Source organism: Rhineura floridana, chromosome 2 (assembly GCF_030035675.1).
Source record: "Rhineura floridana isolate rRhiFlo1 chromosome 2, rRhiFlo1.hap2, whole genome shotgun sequence".
NCBI classification, from domain to species: Eukaryota; Metazoa; Chordata; class Lepidosauria; order Squamata; family Rhineuridae; genus Rhineura; species Rhineura floridana.
Window position 1 is genome coordinate 72,655,758 of NC_084481.1, and position 22,188 is coordinate 72,677,945.

The following is a 22,188-nucleotide window of genomic DNA, read 5'->3' on the forward strand; positions in this document are numbered from 1 at the left end:
GCCCTATTATTATCCCTCCATAATATATACTCGGTTGGATCGTTCCCATCTTATTGAACAGAAAGCTTGGTATTATTATGTGTCATAATATTATCCTCAAATACAAGGCTGGCTCCAGGATTGTGTCAGAATCCCATCCAAACCAGTCCCTAGAGAGACCTCGTTGGAAGAAGAGGTTTGGGACCCCATGGAGAACCCCACTCAAATTGAAGACCTGGAGGAACCAGCAGTGGTAGAGGGAAGGAAGCAGTTGACCTGACTGGGAAGCTAAAAGTCACTATAGGAGCACCTGTTTGGCTACCAGCAGACTCTATTGCCCAGGGCCTCCTCAAGAGGAAGGTTCTCCTTAGGATGAGGGAGAAGAACCAGCTGCAAGCAATGACCATGAAGAAGGGGCTGGCAATGTCTATAGAAATCTCTCTGTCCTCTGGACTTTTGCTGGGTTAACATTTCCTGCTCCCTGTTGAGCTCTTTAATTAACAGCTCTTGCCCTGGAGCTTCTTGACTCAGTTTCTGCTCTGACTTTGGCTCCTATGCCAGGTAAAGTTTGAAGGGGTCCTTGACAATGTGGCCTCCCCATGGTCCCCTCTAATACTGGCAACATGTTTTTGTCACCCTCAGCTATGAGCATACTAAGTTGTAGTGGAATACAGCTAGCAGCTTCCATTTTAATGTTCCCACAATGCCCTGTTGTGCCTTATGTAATGAAGGTCCAAGACACTGAGCCAGGCTAGGGCAACAGAGTTAGGGGGCCCTGCTGGAGAGCTGCCCAAGGGTACCAGATGCTAATAATGGGCCTGGTTAAATGGAGGTAATAAAGGGTTCTGGGTTAGTTTCACAAGTAATTTGTTTTGGAATATTTGCATGATAGGATAGCAGGTCTGATTATTCTTAGTTTTTTTCTAGAGCTAATATATAGTTGTCTGCCTACTACCCAAACATGTTCTTGCAGCTCCCCATCCAAACTGACCTGATTTTGTGATGTTTCCATTACTCTAATACTATCCTTAGGCTTTACATTTTCTGTTTCCTTGCAAACACAACTAGAGAGACAGCTTTTGACATACAAATGTATCTGCTGCTGGAGCATGATCTGTCGAAAAGACCATTACTGTTCTACATCATGTAATGTTATCTGAAAGCAGCTTAAAACAGTAAATTTTGTTTGTGGATAGGGACACCTAAATACCCCATGCATATTGGAAACACAGTCTTATAAAGTTTGATGCATGTCCCTTTAAAATAGGGCTGTATTTGAGGGTAACTGATAGTGTAAACAGTCCCTCAGTCTATGGGTATTTTATTGTAGAGATCTTATCCAGTTTGCTTTATAAGCATTGTTATTTGCTCTGAGGCTGTAGATTTAAAAGAGCCCAATTACATAAATAAATAAACAGGCTAAAAAAATCTACCAAAGTGATTTTATCACAAAATCACAATTTGTATGCGTTTTTGAAAATTAAGTAACATTTTGCTTTTTTCCTTACAGTGTTTTTAAGTTTAGCTGTATCTGCTTATAATGGGGTAACAAGATCTGAGCCTCAGGAGTAATAAAACTGGTGTCCATTAAAAAAAACAGAATCTGTAAAATGAAGATCTGGTGTGTGTAGGTATGTATGTGTATTATATATATGGTATAATCTAAAGAGGAAACATTCTATACTAATCTAGATCTGGCCCTATGTGCATGAAGGAGACTTGCCAATGGATGTTCTGGGAAAAAATAATAAAAGGAGTAAAGTGTATTTAATATTCTACAGCTGCAGCTGCACTGAGTTAAACCTGCTGAATGACTTCACCATGACTTCATTACTCCCTTGTCCCAGTCATAAAAAGAGAAGCAATTCAGTGATCTCTGAAACCTGCCAAGTATTTTCCTAATCCCCTTTCAGATATGGGAAGCTCTTAGAAGGTCATGGGGGTGACTCTTTAACATTTCCCCTTTTGGCTATCATCGTTAATACAATGCAGTCTCGTCTTCCTGTCTTTTGGAAAGTTATAGCCCTCAGATGTATAAAGATAGATGGGCAGATGCAAGGGTTTTGTTGTGAATTTGCACAGGGCTGCTAGCTTGCTTTTAGATTCACACTTTACATAGCAGATGTGTGCCATGTGTCCTCACAATGGCCACTGAATTGTCAGAAAGGCATGTTTATTTGTAAAGATGTGGCCAATATGTACCAGGAACCACAGCTAATTGTGGCTTCCCAGATATATGTCCATGATTCCAAAAACCATATCCATGCAAAGCAGGCTTTAGCATTTGTTGATGTACAGTTTGAAAATGAGAGCTGAAAGCAGTCTTAGGGAAGAAACACACTCACTGTTCTGCCAGTTCAGTATGTCTCCACCTCTCTCTTCTGAAAACGGGGGCACACAATGCTAATCAAACCCTGCCCCTTTTTACTGTAAAACCTGGCAGGAGCAGCTTGAGTGTTTTTCTCTCTCAAAAATCAGCTTCAAAGAGATTTCGCAACTGATCAGTAGATCAACCCATTCCTCCTCCAAGTGTGGTTAATGGAAACACTTTGCTCTGGTGACTAGTATATTCACAGCCTTGTACTGGCAGATCTAGAACTTCTTGTATAACTATCTTGGGATGGTCCTTAATGTTGTTGTTATTATTTATTAAACTTTTATCCCACCCTTCCTCCCAGAAGGAGCCCAGGGTGGCAAACAAAGCACTAAAAACATCTCAAAAACAAAAGTTATTATTTAAAAAAAATTAAAATATATTTTTAAAAACCAAGCAATCCAAAATAAACCAAGCAATCCAAAACAAACCAATCTGGGATAAGGTCTCTACTTAAAAGGCTTGTTGAAAGAGGAAGGTCTTCAGTAGGCGCTGAAAAGATAACAGAGATGGCACCTGTCTAATATTTAAGGAGAGGGAATTCCAAAGGGTAGGTGCCATATACTAAAAGGTCCACTTCCTATGTTGTGCAGAACGGACCTCCTGATAAGATGGTATCTGCAGGAGGAACTCACCTTCAGACCACAGTGATCGATTGGGTATATGAGGGGTAAGACAGTCTTTCAGGTTTCCTGGTCCCAAGCTGTATAGGGCTTTATACACAAAAACCAGCACCTTGGCCAGGCAGCTAATGGGCAGCCAGTGCAATTCTTTCAGCAGCGGGGTAACATGTTGGTGATATCCTGCCCCAGTGAGCAGTTGCACTGCTGCACTTCCAGGTGGAAGGATGGAGTGGTAGCCACAGCAAAAGCCTCCCAGAGCAGGGCCAGATCACAGAGGAGGAACAGGAAAAGGAGATTCCACACACCGTGGGACAAGTGACAAGCTGCAGGCAAGGGTGGGTAAAAAATCTGCTTAATTCCAACTGCGTGTGTGTGTGTGAAAGTGAATATTTGCCCATTACAGCCTGCAGCCTGTCGCTTTGCCCATGGTGTGGTTCTTTCTCCTCCGTGGCCTGGCCCTACTGGGGAGGCTTTTGCCATGGTTGTCACTCTCTCCTGCCTCCTCCTTGTCTGTGATGCCAGGGGTGAGTGGGGCAGAGTGGATCAGCGGGGGGAGGAAGTCCCATCCCTAGTAATAAACTAGCTACCCATAATGGTGGCTACTCCCTGCCTCAACTCTCCCACTGAGCATGTGCACCCTTGTTAAAGTGACATACACAAATGGGTTACACTTGGAGAATTTGAGTATTAGAAAGCTGATGTAGATGATCCTACAGCAGGGGCCAATCAGTCCCATTTAGGGTTACCAGGTCTCTGGTTTTTGGCCGGAGTCTCCATTTTTTTGGGGTCCCTTCCGGTTCTCCACCTAGCACCCCTTAATCTCCAGACTCTCAGCTTCAATTTAAAAAATAAATAAATTTCTAGGTGGTCTGGTTCCCGAGATATACACAAAATGTCAACCGCCTCCCGTGCGACTGTTAAATCTGTTTTACAGATCTTTATAACAGCTCCTAGCTCTAACTACAACTCTCATCAGCCCAACCCAGTGGCCATGCTGGCTGGGGCTGAGGGGAGTTGTAGTTTAAAAAAGTAACTTTTCCAAGCTCTGGCTCTAACCCCGCCCTTTCAGGATTGTAGCCAATAAATGAAGCCAGGGTTGTGACTTGATGATCCAGGCATGCCTAGGCTTAATTTCAACTTCAGAAAATGGTGGCTTTGAGATTTTGAAGTTTGCGTAAGTAATATGGCTTAAAGTTTTTTTTCCCTCTTGTGTGCAAGAGTCAAACCCTGGGCTATGAAATATGAAAACATTTAATCCAATATTTGCTTTTCTGGGAGTAAAGCAATGCTAATCCCATGTACCTGGAGTAAACCCCATTGAACTCCATTAGGACTTACTTTTGATTGTGCTGTAAATTAATGGGACTTTTGAGTAAACATAGCACAGACTTGTGTTTGTGTTGTAAATCTTTCTCTCCTCCACCAATCCTATTTTTAAAGCAATTGGGCAGGGTTTACCTAGGTATCACAGTTTTTATTATGTAGGAAACTAATACTGATTTAAAAAAAATGTTCCTCAATGACCAACTGGTTTGACAATCAACTATTATATGGGGTGTATTTTTACACCTGCAAGTGTGTGTGTATATATATATATGGAGCCTTTCCAACAATCCTGTGAGGTAGGGTTGGTGATTGGAAACCAAGGCAGCTCACAATAAGAAATAAATCCCTTTAAAAACCAATAACCATAAAACAAGTATAAACAGTTGCAAGACAGCTTAAAGTGGCATGATTCCAAATTTTGGGTTGGTTGAATGATGTTTGTTTATTTATTTTTATTTATTTATTATTTGATTTATATCCCTCCCTTTCTCTCAGTTGGAGCCCAGGGTGGCAAACAAAAGCACTAAAACACTTTAAAAATAATAAAAACAGACTTTAAAATATATTAAAACAAAACATTTTTAAAAACATTTTTTAAAGCTTTAAAAACTTTTTTTTAAAAGAAAAGGTTTAAAAACATATTAAAAAGCAATTCCAACACAGACACAGACTGGGATAAGGTCTCAACTTAAAAGGCTTGTTAAAAGAACAAGTTCCTTAACACTTGAGGGTACAGTTTTCCCTAGTTGAGTAAGCCCCATTGAATACATTGGTACTTGCTTCTGAGTAAACAAACATAGGATTGCACTATAAATATCTTTACAGGTTGTGTAAATAATGAACATACTTATAGTCATGCTTATATAAATATTTTGTCATACTGTGTCCCAATAAGTATCCGGTTTCACACTATGGTTGTACAATACTTTTTCTACGTTTTAAGTATGCCTTGGGGTAGTCATGGTTCTCCATTGTTTTCATCCTGAGGGGCAGATAGGCTGAAAGATGGTGAGTAGCCCATGGTCACCCACTACAGTTTATAGCTCATTTCAATTTTGAAAAATTAATTAAAACAATTTACATGCAGGCAAAATTTATTAAGTGGATTCACACAATATGTTTAAAGCACATCCAACTTGCATTTAAAGTGCACGACTTCCCCTAAAGAATCCTGGGAAGTGTCATTTCCCCCTCACAGTTATAGTTCTCACCACTCTTCACAAACTGCAGTTCCCATGATTCTGTGGTGGGACTCGTGCTTCAAATGGGTGTTGAATGTGCTTTAAATGAAAGGTGTGGATCTGCCCTAGGTATGATGTGCATTCAAGAGTGAACTGAAAAGAACAAATTTAAAAGATACTTCTTACTCTTACTCATTTCTCAGACCTCTTTCTGGAGTGAAGGGTCAAATCTGTAAAGAAGTTTGGAGCAGCCACATTAAAAGATAAGGGCAGGGCATTCCAGGCAGCGGGTTGCCAACCCTGCTTGGATATGGATGTCTTTGCAGAGGATCCCTAGTCAAGGTTTACCAACAGCACAATCCAAACTATATCTACTCAGAAGTCAGTCCTGTTGAGTTCTATGGGGCTTAATCCCTTAGTAAGTGTGTTTAGAACTGTAGTCTTCAGGAGCCTCCATCTTTACTTCCCAATGCTCCCATCTAACATCTCCACAACACTAGGCTCCTTTGTCCCTACACTGGCCTTCTGGTGACTGACGTGGCCTGAAGGCACTTAACCCCTTCTTGCTGAAAGCAAGTAGGCTAGATTAAATGTTCCCCACCCAGGCTCCGTCTTTTAGCTAAAATGTCTAGCTTAATTTCCAATCAGATTTTTAATTGTATGCTCCAAGCAACTGTAATCGATACTTAATGTATCATGCTTAATGACATCACTCGGGCCCGCCCTGTGACATCAGTCAGTCCTTCCTTGCTGACATCACTAGGGCCCACCCCTCAAATCTCAGGTTTTGGGATGCTTCTGACCTGGCAACCCTACCATTAGCCAAAACAGAAATTCCTAGCTTCCCTGTATTCAGTATATATCCAGGCTAACTTTTTTTTGTTTTTTTAGCATGAGACTGCTACAGAAGAATGCCACTAGGAAGTTAAAACAGATGTGGTGCAAACTTAACTTCCTGGAAGATGGTGACTCAGGAGAATGCTTAGTTCAGAGCTCTGCATTCCTTTTCCCTAAAGGTTTACTATTTCTCCTAAAGACTCACTTTTTTCATGAGGTTTTTCATGAGGTTTTCCTGTGATACTTGTTGACATCTGTCTAGATATTGCCGGTCTTGGGGGAGTGTTTTGTTGTTGGAAGGAATTCGTTGAATGTAAGCAGTGGATAAGGACGCTGTGTGTTGATAACCCATTGCAAGTAAGCAGGCAATTTTTATCCTTCAACGGAACGGTTCACCTACTTACGCTGAAGTGATTTTCTTCATCCTGGAAGCTCACAGTTTCAACTTGCAATCTTATCAGTGTCCAAAACCGAGTGTAAATAATTTTTGAGCTCCAGAGACACAGCCTTTAATTATTCTGACCTTTGGTGCCTGTTGGAATCGATGCAGAAACGTGAATGAGAACTTTAAATTTAAAGTGATAACACCAACCCAACGACAGTAACAAGATAAAAAGATGTACTATTGTTTCTATGTCTTAGGAATTCAAAAGAATAGAAACCTAAGGCCTGAGCTATAACCTGGAGAGAGATAATAAGAGCTGGAAGGATAGAACTAGAATCTGAGAGAAGTAAGACAGAAATTAACATCGAAGGTTGTGGTGGGACCTGTGATTGAAGTTAAATTGAGGTGGATTATTTACTCCATAGAACTGCTGTTTCATAATCCCCATTGCAGCTGTCTTCTATTAATTTGTATTTATTATCTGTTAATAAGGGTTTTAATTTATTATTCAAATGGTGTTAACGAGGCACAACTGTAAAGATCTGGGCATCACTCAATGTGAATGAGATGAGCCCCTTAGTCCTCAACAAATAAAGACTATCTAGCCTGCCCCACTTAAGCAAGATGAGTGCTGTACCCGGGAGTTACTACAGGAACCGTTAGTGCCTCCTGAATCTTCCTTGGATTGGTCAGTGGATTATAAACTGGGAACTTTCCATCTAAGTGGAAACTCTTCTTCTCAAAATCTAGCAAATGAATTAAAGGATGCAGCCTTTTATTTCCCATTGGATGGGGGTTTGTCATCACGTGTGATGGAGACGTTTAGAGAAACAGATCCCCAAGTGTTGGAACCTTCACTTCTCAACCCCAATACATCTATGGATAGTTGGTCTAGAAATAATGCGACTAGCCCCATATTTACTCCTGGAAATTATGTCCACTCTTTGGGTTGGAAGTTACTTATACTTGAGGAACTTGATCTTATGAAAGGGTATATTTCCGAATGTAACAGCTTATTGACTACCCCTGTGGATGCTGTTAACATGCTTATACAAGCCAAAGATAATGTTAAGGCAGAAAAGTCTCCCTCCAATGGTGGTAGACAATTGAATACAATGGCCCACAAATCCAAACGAAGGAATGTTATGAAAAGGATAAAGAACAAAAAATTGAAAAATCTTAAAAATCAAAGACCATTTCGTTATAATAAAATGAACTATAAACCTCTTTTTAAGATTTTGGATACAATTGCACATTTGTTGACTTCATCTCCTCCTGTAACTGGACCTCCCAAAGTGATTCGATGGGTCGGATCAAAGCCTGACCCCGAGGCTTCGTTAATGACCTCTACTGCTTTATCAGTGCTAGAGCCTGAACTGCCTCCTTTGCCAGTTGAACTGGTGTCCGGATGGCACCAAAATGATTGTTATCGTGATGCTGATGGTTTAACTGAAATACAATCTCAGTGCTCTCGCAAGACTGACGACCCAAATGAAATACATTTACGATACTGTCCGGATACATCTACGAAGAAGGAGCTATTTACGAAGATCTCTAAAAAGGAATTTAGCTTATTGCCTTTAGTTTATGAGACACCTATTGTGCCTTGTGTAATATCGTCATCTGAGGGTGTTAATAGATATAAGGTTTCCTCTTCTATGACCTCCTTTAAAAAAGATGATTTACAGTGTTGGTCCTTGTGACTTAGTCGGAATAAGATAGTTTTATCTCATTTCCTGTGTCCTCATTATAGGGGTCGTTATTTAAATTGGAAAACCTACATTCTTAAAGTCTTACAATCTTTGAATGTGACCCCAATTACTTTGCAAGATTTACTTAAGGCAGAAATCCTTACTGAAACGCCTTTGGAGCTGGTGACTTTATTAACCTTTAGCTCTCATGAAATGGTGGATACATTTCTGGCCAGTAGACCTTTTTTTTGTTGAGGTTTGGCATTCAGGTCCAAAGACATTTTATGAATTTAGCAGAACCATGCTCTTTGTGTGTAAACCGGCGTTGGCCTGATCTAATAACCCAAACTCAACCATTAGCCACAGGAAAGCTCTCTCCGGACAACTATATATCTACGACAGCCACCCAGTTCAATATCACAAGTATTGATATGGTTGTCTTGGATAGTTATAGTGATCCTACTAGCCCGTTAGCTACGGACACTCGTGTTCAGTCACCATTAGAATCACCTATTCAGATAGACCTTGAAGACATTGGCCAATTGCCAATTGCCAAGAAAATCCAACACGGTCACATTTGACTTCAAAAGAGGAAACTTCACAAATATGAGGGGATTGGTAAAAAGAAAGCTGAAAAACAAAGTCCAGAGGGTCACATCACTCGAAAATGCTTGGAAGTTGTTTAAAAACACTATATTAGAAGCTCAACTGGAGTGCATACCGCAGATCAGAAGAGGTACCGCCAGGGCCAAGAAGATGCCAGCATGGTTAACGAGCAAAGTCAAGGAAGCTCTTAGAGGCAAAAAGTCTTCCTTCAAAAAATGGAAGTCTTGTCCAATGAAGAAAATAAAAAAGAACACAAACTCTGGCAAAAGAAATGCAAGAAGACAATAAGGGATGCTAAAAAAGAATTTGAGGAGCACATTGCTAAGAACATAAAAACCAACAACAAAACATTCTATAAATACATTCAAAGCAGGAGACCATCTAGGGAGACGATTGGACCCTTGGATGATAAGGGAGTCAAAGGTGTACTAAAGAACGATAAGGAGATTGGAGAGAAGCTAAATGAATTCTTTGCATCTGTCTTCACAGTGGAAGATATAGGGCAGATCCCTGAACCTGAACTAACATTTGCAGGAAGGGATTCTGAGGAACTGAGACAAATAGTGGTAACGAGAGAGGAAGTTCTAAGCTTAATGGACAATATAAAAACTGACAAATCACCGGGCCCGGATGGCATCCACCCAAGAGTTCTCAAAGAACTCAAATGTGAAATTGCTGATCTGCTAACTAAAATATGTAACTTGTCCCTTGGGTCCTCCTCCGTGCCTGAGGACTGGAAAGTGGCAAATGTAACGCCAATATTCAAAAAGGGATCCAGAGGGGATCCCGGAAATTACAGGCCAGTTAGCTTAACTTCTGTCCCTGGAAAACTGGTAGAAAGTATTATTAAAGCTAGATTAACTAAGCACATAGAAGAACAAGCCTTGCTGAAGCAGAGCCAGCATGGCTTCTGCAAGGGAAAGTCCTGTCTCAGTAACCTATTAGAATTCTTTGAGAGTGTCAACAAGCATATAGATAGAGGTGATCCAGTGGACATAGTGTACTTAGACTTTCAAAAAGTGTTTGACAAGGTACCTCACCAAAGACTTCTGAGGAAGCTTAGCAGTCATGGAATAAGAGGAGAGGTCCTCTTGTGGATAAGGAATTGGTTAAGAAGCAGAAAGCAGAGAGTAGGAATCAACGGACAGTTCTCCCAATGGAGGGCTGTAGAAAGTGGAGTCCCTCAAGGATCGGTATTGGGACCTGTACTTTTCAACTTGTTCATTAATGACCTAGAACTAGGAGTTCTAGCAGTGAAGTGGCCAAGTTTGCTGACGACACTAAATTGTTCAGGGTTGTTAAAACAAAAAGGGATTGTGAAGAGCTCCAAAAAGATCTCTCCAAACTGAGTGAATGGACGGAAAAATGGCAAATGCAATTCAATATAAACAAGTGTAAAATTATGCATATTGGAGCAAAAAATCTTAATTTCACATATACGCTCATGGGGTCTGAACTGGCGGTGACCGACCAGGAGAGAGACCTCGGGGTTGTAGTGGACAGCACAATAAAAATGTCGACCCAGTGTGCGGCAGCTGTGAAAAAGGCAAATTCCATGCTAGCGATAATTAGGAAAGGTATTGAAAATAAAACAGCCGATATCATAATGCCGTTGTATAAATCTATGGTGCGGCCGCATTTGGAATACTGTGTACAGTTCTGGTCGCCTCATCTCAAAAAGGATATTCTAGAGTTGGAAAAGGTTCAGAAGAGGGCAACCAGAATGATCAAGGGGATGGAGCGACTCCCTTACGAGGAAAGGTTGCAGCATTTGGGGCTTTTTAGTTTAGAGAAAAGGCGGGTCAGAGGAGACATGATAGAAGTGTATAAAATTATGCATGGCATTGAGAAAGTGGATAGAGAAAAGTTCTTCTCCCTCTCTCATAATACTAGAACTCGTGGACATTCAAAGAAGCTGAATGTTGGAAGATTCAGGACAGACAAAAGGAAGTACTTCTTTACTCAGCGCATAGTTAAACTATGGAATTTGCTCCCACAAGATGCAGTAATGGCCACCAGCTTGGATGGCTTTAAAAGAAGATTAGACAAATTAATGGAGGACAGGGCTATCAATGGCTACTAGCCATGATGGCTGTGCTCTGCCACCCTAGTCAGAGGCAGCATGCTTCTGAAAACCAGTTGCTGGAAGCCTCAGGAGGGGAGAGTGTTCTTGCACTCGGGTCCTGCTTGCGGGCTTCCCCCAGGCACCTGGTTGGCCACTGTGAGAACAGGATGCTGGACTAGATGGGCCACTGACATGATCCAGCAGGCTCTTCTTATGTTCTTATGTTCTTATGACATATTATCTGTGCCCTCGTATGATGGAGCAGAGGAATTATTGTCTAACTTCACTAGCTTCCCTGATAATGCCGAGCAAGATATTATTAATAACTTGCAAAAACTGCTTTCTAATTTGCAGGATAAGAGGTTGTCTGTTCGATCCCATATTGATCTTGGATCTGAGTCACCGCATAAAACCCACATTACAGAAGTATCAAGAAATACTGTTTCATCGGATATTGTTCATCACAGTTTACACAATGTAGTTTTAGTCCATCAAGAGGAATCTGGTTCTCCTTGATGTCATATGATTAAATCAGTTAGTTTACCTTCTCCCTCTGTAGCGATGTTAGGGATTACCAATGAGGACACTTTATTGGCCCCAAGGGACCCTGTTGGCGGGGAATTTATGTCAACTTTGCTCGGGAGAGGGAGATATGACACGAAGAAAGTCTCATATCACTTTAACAGGAATCATCGTCACCGTTGGTTAGTGATCCCCACACAATCACCTCAGGCAAATAGACAGGTGTACTTGAACGACAATTCCCCTGGTTTATCAGTTTTGCTTCTTAACGCCAGGTCGGTTAATGGTAAAACTGCGATCATCCATGATCGAATCATGGATGAGCATGCTGACCTGGCGTGTATTACAGAAATCTGGTTGGATGAATTAAGTGGGGTTACTCTCACTGGTCTTTGTCCACCAGGTTTCTGTGTGCAACATCAAGCCAGACCAGGGGGTCGGGGTGGGGGAGTCGCAATAGTCTATTGTGATTCTATCTCCATGACCAGGTGCCCCATCCCGCAATTCACTGGGTTCGAGTGTCTTTACCTTAAGCTTGGTGGTCGAGATAGAATAGGGATTTTACTGGTTTATCGTCCTCCCCGTTGTCTAGTGGCCTCCTTGCCTGGGCTTTCGAAGCTGATTGCTGGGTTGTTGTTGGAGTCCCCCAGACTCTTGGTTCTCGGTGACTTCAACGTCCATGCAGAGTCTGTACTTCGTGGAGATGCCCGGGACTTTATGGCCGCTATGACAACTATGGGGATGTTCCAATTAATATCTGGTCCCACCCATTCAGCTGGTCATACCCTCGACCTTGTTTTTTATGCGGGAAGGGATGATAATGATCTGGGAGTGACGGATCCTTCAATAGTTCCGTTGTCATGGACTGACCATTACCTGGTCAAATTTAGATTAATTGCGACTCGTACCCACCTCAGGGAGAAGGGACCTATTAAAATGGTCTGCCCCAGGAGATTAATGGATCCGATTGGTTTCCTGTCAGCTCTTGGGGAGCCTCCTGCCCTTCAAGTAAACGATCCTGTCAATGCTCTGGTCAACTTTTGGAACAGCTCGATGACCAGGGCATTGGACACAATCGCTCCTGAGCGGCCCCTTGGGCGCATCAGAGCAAAATCAGTTCCATGGTTCTCTGATGAACTGATGGCGATGAGGCGTACCCGCAGGGGTCTAGAGCGACGTTGGCGGAAAACTCGGAACGAATCTGACCGACTTTGTGTTAAAGTATTTTCCAAAATTTATTCAGATACAAGACAAACTACGCAAAAGGCCTTCTTCTCAGCGTCTATTTCCACGGCCGTTAATCAACCAGCGGAACTCTTTCGAGTGGTTAAAGGTCTGCTTAGTCCTGATCATCTCGATATTAATGTGGACGCATCTCCAATTCGTTGTCAAGAATTTGCCTCTTATTTTGCAAACAAAGTCGATCAGATCCGCTCTGACTTGGAGGCCAATTTTGATGCAGTTTCTAAGGATGTACCTCGGGCTTCTGTCTGTCTTATTAAGATGGATTCCTTTCAACTTGTTCAACCTGCAGATATAGACAAACTTCTAGGAGGGATGAGACCTACCACCTGCCTGCTTGACCCCTGTCCTTCCTGGCTTGTTAAACTGGCGAGAGGGGCCCTGGCCACATGGGTCTGTGGAGTAGTTAATGCCTCTCTTCAACAGGGCTCTTTTCCAACTTGCCTTAAAGAGGCATGTGTAAGACCATTGTTGAAAAATCCCTCCCTAGACCCTTTATGTTTGAGCAATTATCGGCCAGTCTCCAATCTGCCATTTTTGGGTAAAATAGTGGAGCGAGTGGTGGCTACTCAACTTCAACGGTTTCTAGTTGAAACGGACCACCTTGATCCACTCCAATCTGGCTTCAGGCCTGGCCACGGGACTGAAACGGCTTTGGTCGCCTTGGTTGATGACCTCCGCAGGGAACTAGACAGGGGGAGTGTGTCCTTGTTGGTTCTCTTGAATCTCTCTGCGGCCTTCAATACCATCGACCATGGTATCCTTCTGGACCGTCTATCCAGGATGGGACTGGGGGGTAGTGTTTTGTGCTGGCTTCGTTCCTTCCTGGGGGATCGGTCCCAGAGGGTAAGACTAGGAGATTCCTGTTCATCCCCTTGGCCTTTGACTTGTGGGGTTCCGCAGGGCTCTGTCTTACCTCCGTTGTTATTTAATATCTATGTGAAGCCGCTGGGTGAGGTCATCCGGGGATATGGAGTTCGTTATCACCAATATGCTGATGATACTTAGCTTTATTTCTCCTTTCCGCCTGATGCCAAGGAAGCCGTCCTACCCCTGAACCAGTGTCTGTCTGCAGTGATGGATTGGATGAAGGCAAACAAGTTGAAATTAAATCCAGATAAGACAGAAATGCTCTACGTCAATCGTGGGATAAAACTGGCAACAGGGAATTTACCTGTGTTGGATGGGGTTACACTCCCCCTGAAGACCCAGGTTCGCAGCTTGGGTGTGCTCCTGGACTCGGCCTTGAATCTGGAAGCCCAGGTTTCAGCTGTGTCCAGAAGCACCTTCGCCCAGCTAAGACTGGTTCGCCAGCTGCGCCCATTTCTGGAGACGTCTGAATTGACTGAAGTGGCACACGCCCTAGTTACATCCCGGTTGGACTACTGCAACACACTCTACGTTGGGCTGCCCTTGAAGACTGTTCAGAAGCTAAAATTGGTTCAACGTGCGACAGCTAGGATGCTGACCGGGGCTAGCTTTCGTGCTCACGCGACTCCCCTGTTACAGCAACTTCATTGGTTACCGATTTGCTTCCGGACCCAATTCAAGGTGCTGGTGATGTCCTTTAAAGCCTTCACGACTTGGGCCCTGTATATCTGTCCAATCGGTTGTCTGTTTATGAACTCCCCCGTCCCTTGAGATCCTCTAATGACTTCCTTCTTACGATTCCTCCAGTTTCACTAGTTCATCTATCAGGGACTAGAGATAGGGCGTTTTCCGTTGTTGCTCCCAGACTCTGGAACTCTTTACCTGTGGACATACGGTCTGCCTCTTCGCTTCTGACATTTCGCCGCCTGGTTAAGACGTTTTTATTCCAGGTTGCGTTTAATTTGAACGAATAATAGAGTTCCTTAATTATCTGATTGTGATAACTGTTAATTTTAAGCATGGAGATTGTAATTTTTATTGTTGTATTTGTGTTTTTTATCTATATGTTTTATTAGGTTGTTCGTCGCTCTGAGTTTCTGGGAAAATAGAGTGGGTTATAAATGTTTTAAATAAATAATAAATAAATAATAAATAAATAATAAATAACCTGCATGTTACACTCATGGGCATCCACAGGCATTTTAGGGGGAAGAGGAGTAAAACAATGAAAGCACGGAGCTGGTTAGTTTCTCACACCAAAAAACAAGCATAGTGCCTGTACATCTTGCCTTGTACCTCAGGTTCTACAAATTCTAGAAGCTTATTCATTTTAAAAAAATGAAAGCTGGGGATCAGTCTCATCCAGGGAGGGGCTAACTGCCCCCTTGCCTCCCCCATAGATGCCCACGTTTATACTGTAGGGGCCTTGTTGGCCCCATCTCCCTTGCGAAGGGTCCAGGTATGGATGAAGTAGGGCAGGGATGGCTAACCTGTGGCCCTGTTGCTGAATTATTACAACTCCCATCATTCCTGGCCATTGACCATGCTGACTGAGCCTGATGAAAGTTGTAGGTCAGCACATATGGAGGGCCACAGGTTAGCAAGTTGTGATGTCGAGTGAAGAAGTAGGGAAGGGAGACTTTAACTCTTCTCCTGAAATCCTCCCCCCCCCAGCTGCCTTTACCCTTGCTAGTGTTTTAGACCTATGTTTATGCCTCAAAAGGTCAACCCCACAGGAATAAAATTGGATGGGCAGTGAGGCAGTTTCAGGGGAAACAGGGTGGTGCAGGGGAAGATTTAAGCACATCCTGTAGTGTATTGGGTCTCCAGGCTTGCCATACCAGGAACTGCTGAGTCAGCCCCAGGCTGTGGCAGTTTCCGTTTCCAGTCCTGCCTTACAAGCAGCACAGTGTTGTGGCCTTGTTCTTTTCATATCATTAGTAAAGTTCTTGTTGTTGTAGATCCTCTGTGTGGTCTTTTTTTTCATAATACTTTTCACACCCTTCTCTGTTGCTTCTCTGCTTCAAACTACCTTTTTCCCCAATAACCCTTTGAAAGGAAGAATTGCTCGCTGGGGCTTCATTACATACAACGACAACACAACATGCAGTTGAGTACTCCATCATTAGATGTGTCTGAATAAGATCTCATGCAGCTTGAAAACTACCAACAACTATCATTTATTTATTTATTCATATCCCGCCCTTCCTCTCAACACGAGCCCAGGACGGCTACTGAAGTCTCAAATGGCTAAAGCAGTGTAGCAGTTTGTGTGTGTATGGGATATGGATTTCTTGACAATTGTCAGTCTGTGGCTAAACTTTAATGCTGCAACATTTGCATGTGGTTTGCTTTATATGTTTATCTCCCACCTTAAAACAGGTGGACATTTATGCTCTTCATGGACATTTATAAATCACTTGTAACCTACCCATCGGTGTAGTTCTGCTTTTGTATGGTTGTTCATAAGTACTCCTGTGCATATAAGCGCATTTGAATTAGTAAAATAAGATCGTTATCAGGCTCTAATATCTATCTTGTAGTCTAATTCCATTCCTCGGTGGACAATTACTGAGCCTTTGTGGGCCTTCATCACTTTGAAAACATATTATACCCCATAACAGATAATGAATATATGTATATGCCAAACAAAAAAGATAGGTTGAAATCAATGGGATTTCATCATTATTACCTTTTCATTTGAATTTAATAGGATCTGAGTGTGACTAACCTTGTCTGTCTCAGCCCAACAGAATGTATTTTAATATATACATCTTTAACAGTGCTTTGCAAATCAGTATTTTTTATTACATTACTGGACACAAGAAAAAAAAACAATTAGTATTCACTGCATTTTCCCCAATGTGGATACAATCCATAGCATTTGTTGTACATGTTATACTTTCTCTTCAGGGAAGGGTTGTAGCTCACTGCTAAAATGTATGCTTACAGAAGGCCCCCATTCAATCTCTGGTGTTTTCTGGTAGGGCTGGGAAAGACCCCTGTGTGAAACCTTGAAGAGCTGCTGACAGTCAGTGTACACAATACTGAGCTGGATGGACCAATGGACTAGGGTTGCCAGGCCGGAACCATCCAAAAACCTGAGAAAATGGGGGGGCTAGTGATGTCACGGGGTGGGCCCTAGTGACATCATTAAACATGATACATTGTATCAACCACAGTTGCTTGGAGCATACCATTCAAAAAAAATTTCTCTGATTGGAGATTAAAATAGAAATATTACCTAAAATAGGGTGTTCCTAGGTCCATCTGAAGTGACAAGGTCATTCTTTCTCACAACCTTAGGGTGATGCAAAATGGAAATGGACTGCCTTCAAGTTGATCCCAGATAGGGTCTTCATGGTAAGCAGTATTCAGACAGAGGTGGTTTACTACTGCCTTCCTCTGAGTCTGAGAGGCAGTGACTGGCCCAAGGTCACCCAGTCAGCTTCATGGCTGTGTGGAGATTCAAACCCTGGTCCGCCAGGTCACAGTTCAACGCCTTTAGGGAACATTTAATCTAGCTTACTTGCTTCTGGCCAGGCCATTATTGGCAGAAAGGAGCTTAGTGTTGCAGAGATGTTAGATGGGAGCACAGATGGATGCCCCCGAAGGCAGCAACTGTAAACATGCTTATTAAGGAACTAAGTCCCATAGAACTCAATAGGACTTACTTCTGAGTAGATATGGTTGCAGCCATGTTAAACAAATTAAACCAGAACTATCACTAGAAGCTAAAATGATGAAACTGAGGTTATCATACTTTGGACACATCATGAGAAGACATGATTCACTAGAAAAGACAGTAATGCTGGGAAAAACAGAAGGGAGTAGAAAAGAGGAAGGCCAAAGAAGAGATGGATTGATTCCATAAAGGAAGCCACAGACCTGAACTTACAAGATCTGAACAGGGTGGTTCATGACAGATGCTCTTGGAGGTCACTGATTCATAGGGTTGCCATAAGTCGTAATTGACTTGAAGGCACATAACAACATACCACACAGTATTATTACAATTAACATTATTTTCAGAGGGATAAAAACTGGATGCTACAGTGAGTGGTCATGTTTTGGACAAAGAAAAGAATCAGAAAATATGTTGATGTATTTAAGCAATAGTGATCAAGAGGATTCCAAGCTCTTGGTTTGAAGCTAAATATAATTCTAGTTCATAAAGGTCTGGCTTTTGTAGTAGCACACAGACCTTCATCATGGCTTAATGCAGATTGTAAAATACTGACAGGGATATCTGCACAAAGACAGAATCAAATTATCAATAATTACACGGGAGTTGATCAAGCATGGTTTATGAAAAACAAGAGGCGATTGCAGAATATCGGAAGGCTGAGGAATGTGATCAATTAATGTTGTACTAGGGAGAGCCTAATAGTCTCATTTTTCTGAAACCGTAGAGAAAGCCTTTAGGGTGGAGTAGAGTGGAGTAGCGTTAGAATTTTTGTAAGTCATAGCAAAGTTTCTTTTGTAGATAGATATGATTATTTTTAGATGACTCCAACAGCTCAAATAATGATTGATGCAAACTAACCACACATGGGCAGAACCATCCAACACGACAATTGCAGCAAGGAAAGAGATACTGGCTGCTCTATCTCATACATGCTCAGCTTGGAAGGCAAACCCCACCACCACCACCTGAAAATAAAAAGTGGTGGGAAAATGACAGACACACCCCCAGCAACCCTGGAAACACTACCAAATCCCACCAATCATTGAGTGTGCTGGTGCCACCGCCCCCATGACACACAGAGGCAGCTACTGAACTCACCACAACAGGGTCACCCTGTTGCATCATGACACTCTTCCCACTATGTGGCCCCAGTGGCTCACCCAATAACAATCCTGCTGTTGCTAATCCCCAGGCATTCCTACAGTCAGGGGTTCAAATCCCCTTGGGATGCTCAGAACCACCATTTTGGAGCACAAGGAGACTCCATGCAACACAGCACCCATCTCCTCTCCTGAGCAGGGTGCTGCCTGTGGATGGGAACCTGTTATGACCTTTGTCATGATACTGGCAGCCTCAGCAGGAGTGGAGGCCAGGCCGGGCAGGGCTGGCTCCTTCTTAGCCCCGGAGCTGGTTCCCTTGCTCTGGAAAGGACGCCTGGCCACTTCACCCCTCATGCTGTGGGTGCCGCTGGGCGGGAGCAGCTGCGATGGGGCCCCCCAGGGAGAGACGCTGCAGCAGCAGCCGCCACTGCTGAGCACCCCATCGCGGCCGCTCCCGCCCAGCAGCACCCAGAGCATGAGGGGGTGAAGTAGCCGGGTGTCCTTTCCAGAGCAGGGGAACCAGCTCCGGGGCTAAGAAGGAGCCAGCCCAGCCTCGCCTCCACTGCCACCGCCTATTCACGGCTCCTGCTGAGGCTGCCAGGCCACTTGGGTGCCGTCTCGGGAGCAGTTCCTAGGATAGCTGAAGGCGCCAGCTGTGGGAAGGAGGCCGGCCGGGACTGACCGGGTGCAGGAGAGCAGCTGCCCCCCACTTCCCGGTGCCTAGGGCTGGGGTGGCTCTGGGTGCCACCCCTCTGATGGGTGTCACCCGGGCCCGGTGAGGTCCACACACCCCCCAGCACCGCCCCAATGATGCCACTGCCCAGAGGCCCCCAGATCAGGCAGCTGCGGGCTCTGCTCCAGAACCCCCACCTGCGGCTTCATTGTTGGCGGGGCTGCTGCTGTGGCTGTTGGCTAGGCAGTGGGCAGGGGCTGCTGCTGGGGGTCCCTGTGGGGGCAGTGGCTGGATGGGCTTGGGGTGGTCCGAAGGCACCCAGGCGGCAGATGTGGGCCACAAGGGCGGCCTCGCTTGGGTCGGGTCGGTGGAGGAATGTTGTCGTCGTCATCCTCTTCAGCTCTGTTTGAAGGTGCTTCCTGCACCTGCGCCTCACTGGGAAAAGGCAGGCAGGCAGGCGGGAAGAGCCTTCAGCAGCATACGCATGAATGAATCACGCATGCGTGGCTGAGGAGGCCCTTGAAAACCGGAGATCTACCTATTTAGCTTAAATATGGCAGGAGGCCGGAGAGGGACCCCTTATGCCGGAGACTCCAGCCGTTTGCCGGAGATCTGGCAACCTTACAATGGACTGACTTAATATAAGGCAATTTCCTATGTTATTACATGTGTTCATGTATCTGTGGCCCTTTCTGCACTTTAAATAATCGTGACTTTCCCCAAAGAATCCTGAGGACTGTAGTTTGTTATGGATCCTGAGAGCTGTTAGACCTCTATTCCTCCCAAAGAGCTACAATTCTCAGTGTGGTTTAACAATCCATCCCTTCTCTCAGGGTACTCTGGAAACTGTAGCTCTGTGAGGGGAATAAGAGTTTCCTAACAATGTCCAGCAGCCTTAGTAAACTGTACTTCAAAGGATTCTTTGGGGGAAGCCATGAGTGTTTAAAATGGTATGATACTGATTTGATTGTATAGTGCAGATGGGGCCTACAACACTATACTAGGGATGGAATTACCTCCTTTTATGTTCCATTTTTCAGTGTGGCCCCCTAGTGATTGTTAATGATCCGATTCCTTTTTCCTCTGATACCTTTTCATTTTCCCAATCTCCTCCAATTTTTTTTGCTTTGCAGAGAATTATCGATATTATAATCACAACATTCACAAGTCTCCACTGATATCGATCTTTATTCTGAACTCTGTAATGATTGCCTGTTTACATCCTTTTCAAGTGCACTGCAGAGCAGATTAAGGCAGATATTATTATTTTATTTATTTTATTTATATCCTGCCCTTTCTCCCAGTAGGAGCCCAGGGCAGCAAACAAAAGCACTAAAAACACTTTAAAACATCACAAAAACAGACTTCAAAATATATTAAAACACAACAACCATTAAAAACATATTAAAAGAAAGCATCTTTAAAAACATTTTTAAAAGCTTTAAAAACATTAAAAAAGAAGGTTTAAACATATATTAAAACCCAATTCCAACACAGATGCAGACTGGGATATGGTCTCCACTTAAAAGACTTGTTGAAAGAGGAAGGTCTTCAATGTGCACCATAAAGATAACAGAGATGGTGCCTGTCTAATATTTAAAGGGAGTGAATTCCAAAGGCTAGGCACCACAAGTCAGTGTCTTCCCCCCTGCTGCTTACAATCGACACCTCGTTGTCCCTGCTGCTTTCTGTCTGTCAGTTACAATCAACACTTCATTGACATCAGTGAAAGGGAATACACACTTGAAGAGCTCACAGAAAGCAGATTTATAAAAGTATCACTCACACTATAAATGATTTCAAAGGGAACTTTTTAAAAAATGAATTGGGAAAAAAGGAGAATGAATCGGAAACTGCGTGTGGATAGTTGCTACTTCAAAATTCTCTCTGCAAAGGTAGAGAATATCAGAAATAATAATCCAATGGGAAATCCGATTATTGCAGAAATGGAGCCCATCTCTACTCTATACCCATTTTAGACATAGGTCAATCCACAATGAATTGGCTTCTTGACTACAAGCAATGCATCTTGCAATGGATTATAGGAACTGCAACAGCCAGTTCTCTGAATATCTAGTCCACAATGGTTTATTACACAATTAATACACAATAATAAATATTTCTACTTTACCACTAAGTTATCTCTGTGTTCTATACCCAGATATTTTTCCACTGCACTTGGCAACCTATCTGGCCTAAGAGAATGTTCCCAGGCTATAATTCTAAATTTCAAGCATTTTTCAGTGTCTTTTAAAAACCCTAGTAAATCTGAATTATTACTGATGTCAATGTACTTTAACCCATGCTTAATGCTTTGACTATACAGCCCAGGGTAACCAGAAAACAACAGTGACTGCACTGTCTTGTCATAGTAAGCTTGCCATTGTAAACTAGAGGCATGAATTCAGTGGGAGATAGACCCACACACTACATTAATAAACCATCTGTAGCTTTGTATTGAGGAGTCTGGAAATTGCCAGGAAAAGGGAGAATTTGGTTGTACAGTGTTCTCTGCCAGGTGGGGAAAAATGCTACTCTTTATCCAGGAGTAAAGTACAGAAATCTAAGGCAGGTTTTGGACTGTTGCCCATCTCTGCCTTTTCTTTTTATGTGCTGAACAATTTTTATGTGGTTTTCTCTCCTGCTGTGTGAAACTTTCAAAAAAGTTTGTAATGATACACAGATCCATTATAAGGAAGATAAGTATCATCCCAATTTCACAGTGGCATAGAGGAGTGGGAGTAAACGAGGAGGGGGTAGCATTCCTGTAAAATTGCTGCAACACTGACGGCTTTTGTGGGAAATTGCAGGTGATTATTTTTTTTTTGCAATAATATTTTATTCTACACTCGTGTACTGCAGAGGTCTCTAACTTCAGTAGTGAGTCACTAATGCATTAAAATGGAATGGCAGAAATCTTTTCCCAGGCAAGATGGACACTAGGTAAGGAACAGTTAGATGTCTCTCTGCAGCTGTAACAAGCAGTAAAGTGTGAGGCCTGACATCTTGGGAGTATGTGGTTTCTA

General features: G+C 43.1%; 1 long non-coding RNA gene across 2 annotated transcripts; it reads left to right on the forward strand.

The window, feature by feature from the left end:
- The first annotated feature begins 367 nt into the window (after positions 1-367).
- LOC133378169 (uncharacterized) lies at positions 368-7,550 on the forward strand. Of its 2 annotated transcripts, none has more exons than XR_009760894.1 (3): positions 368-540; positions 1,490-1,610; positions 6,375-7,550. It is a non-coding gene; the product is annotated as an uncharacterized LOC133378169 (long non-coding RNA). The 2 variants fall into 2 exon arrangements; XR_009760895.1 differs by lacking the exon at positions 368-540 and adding an exon at positions 722-811.
- Positions 7,551-22,188: the final 14,638 nt, after the last annotated feature.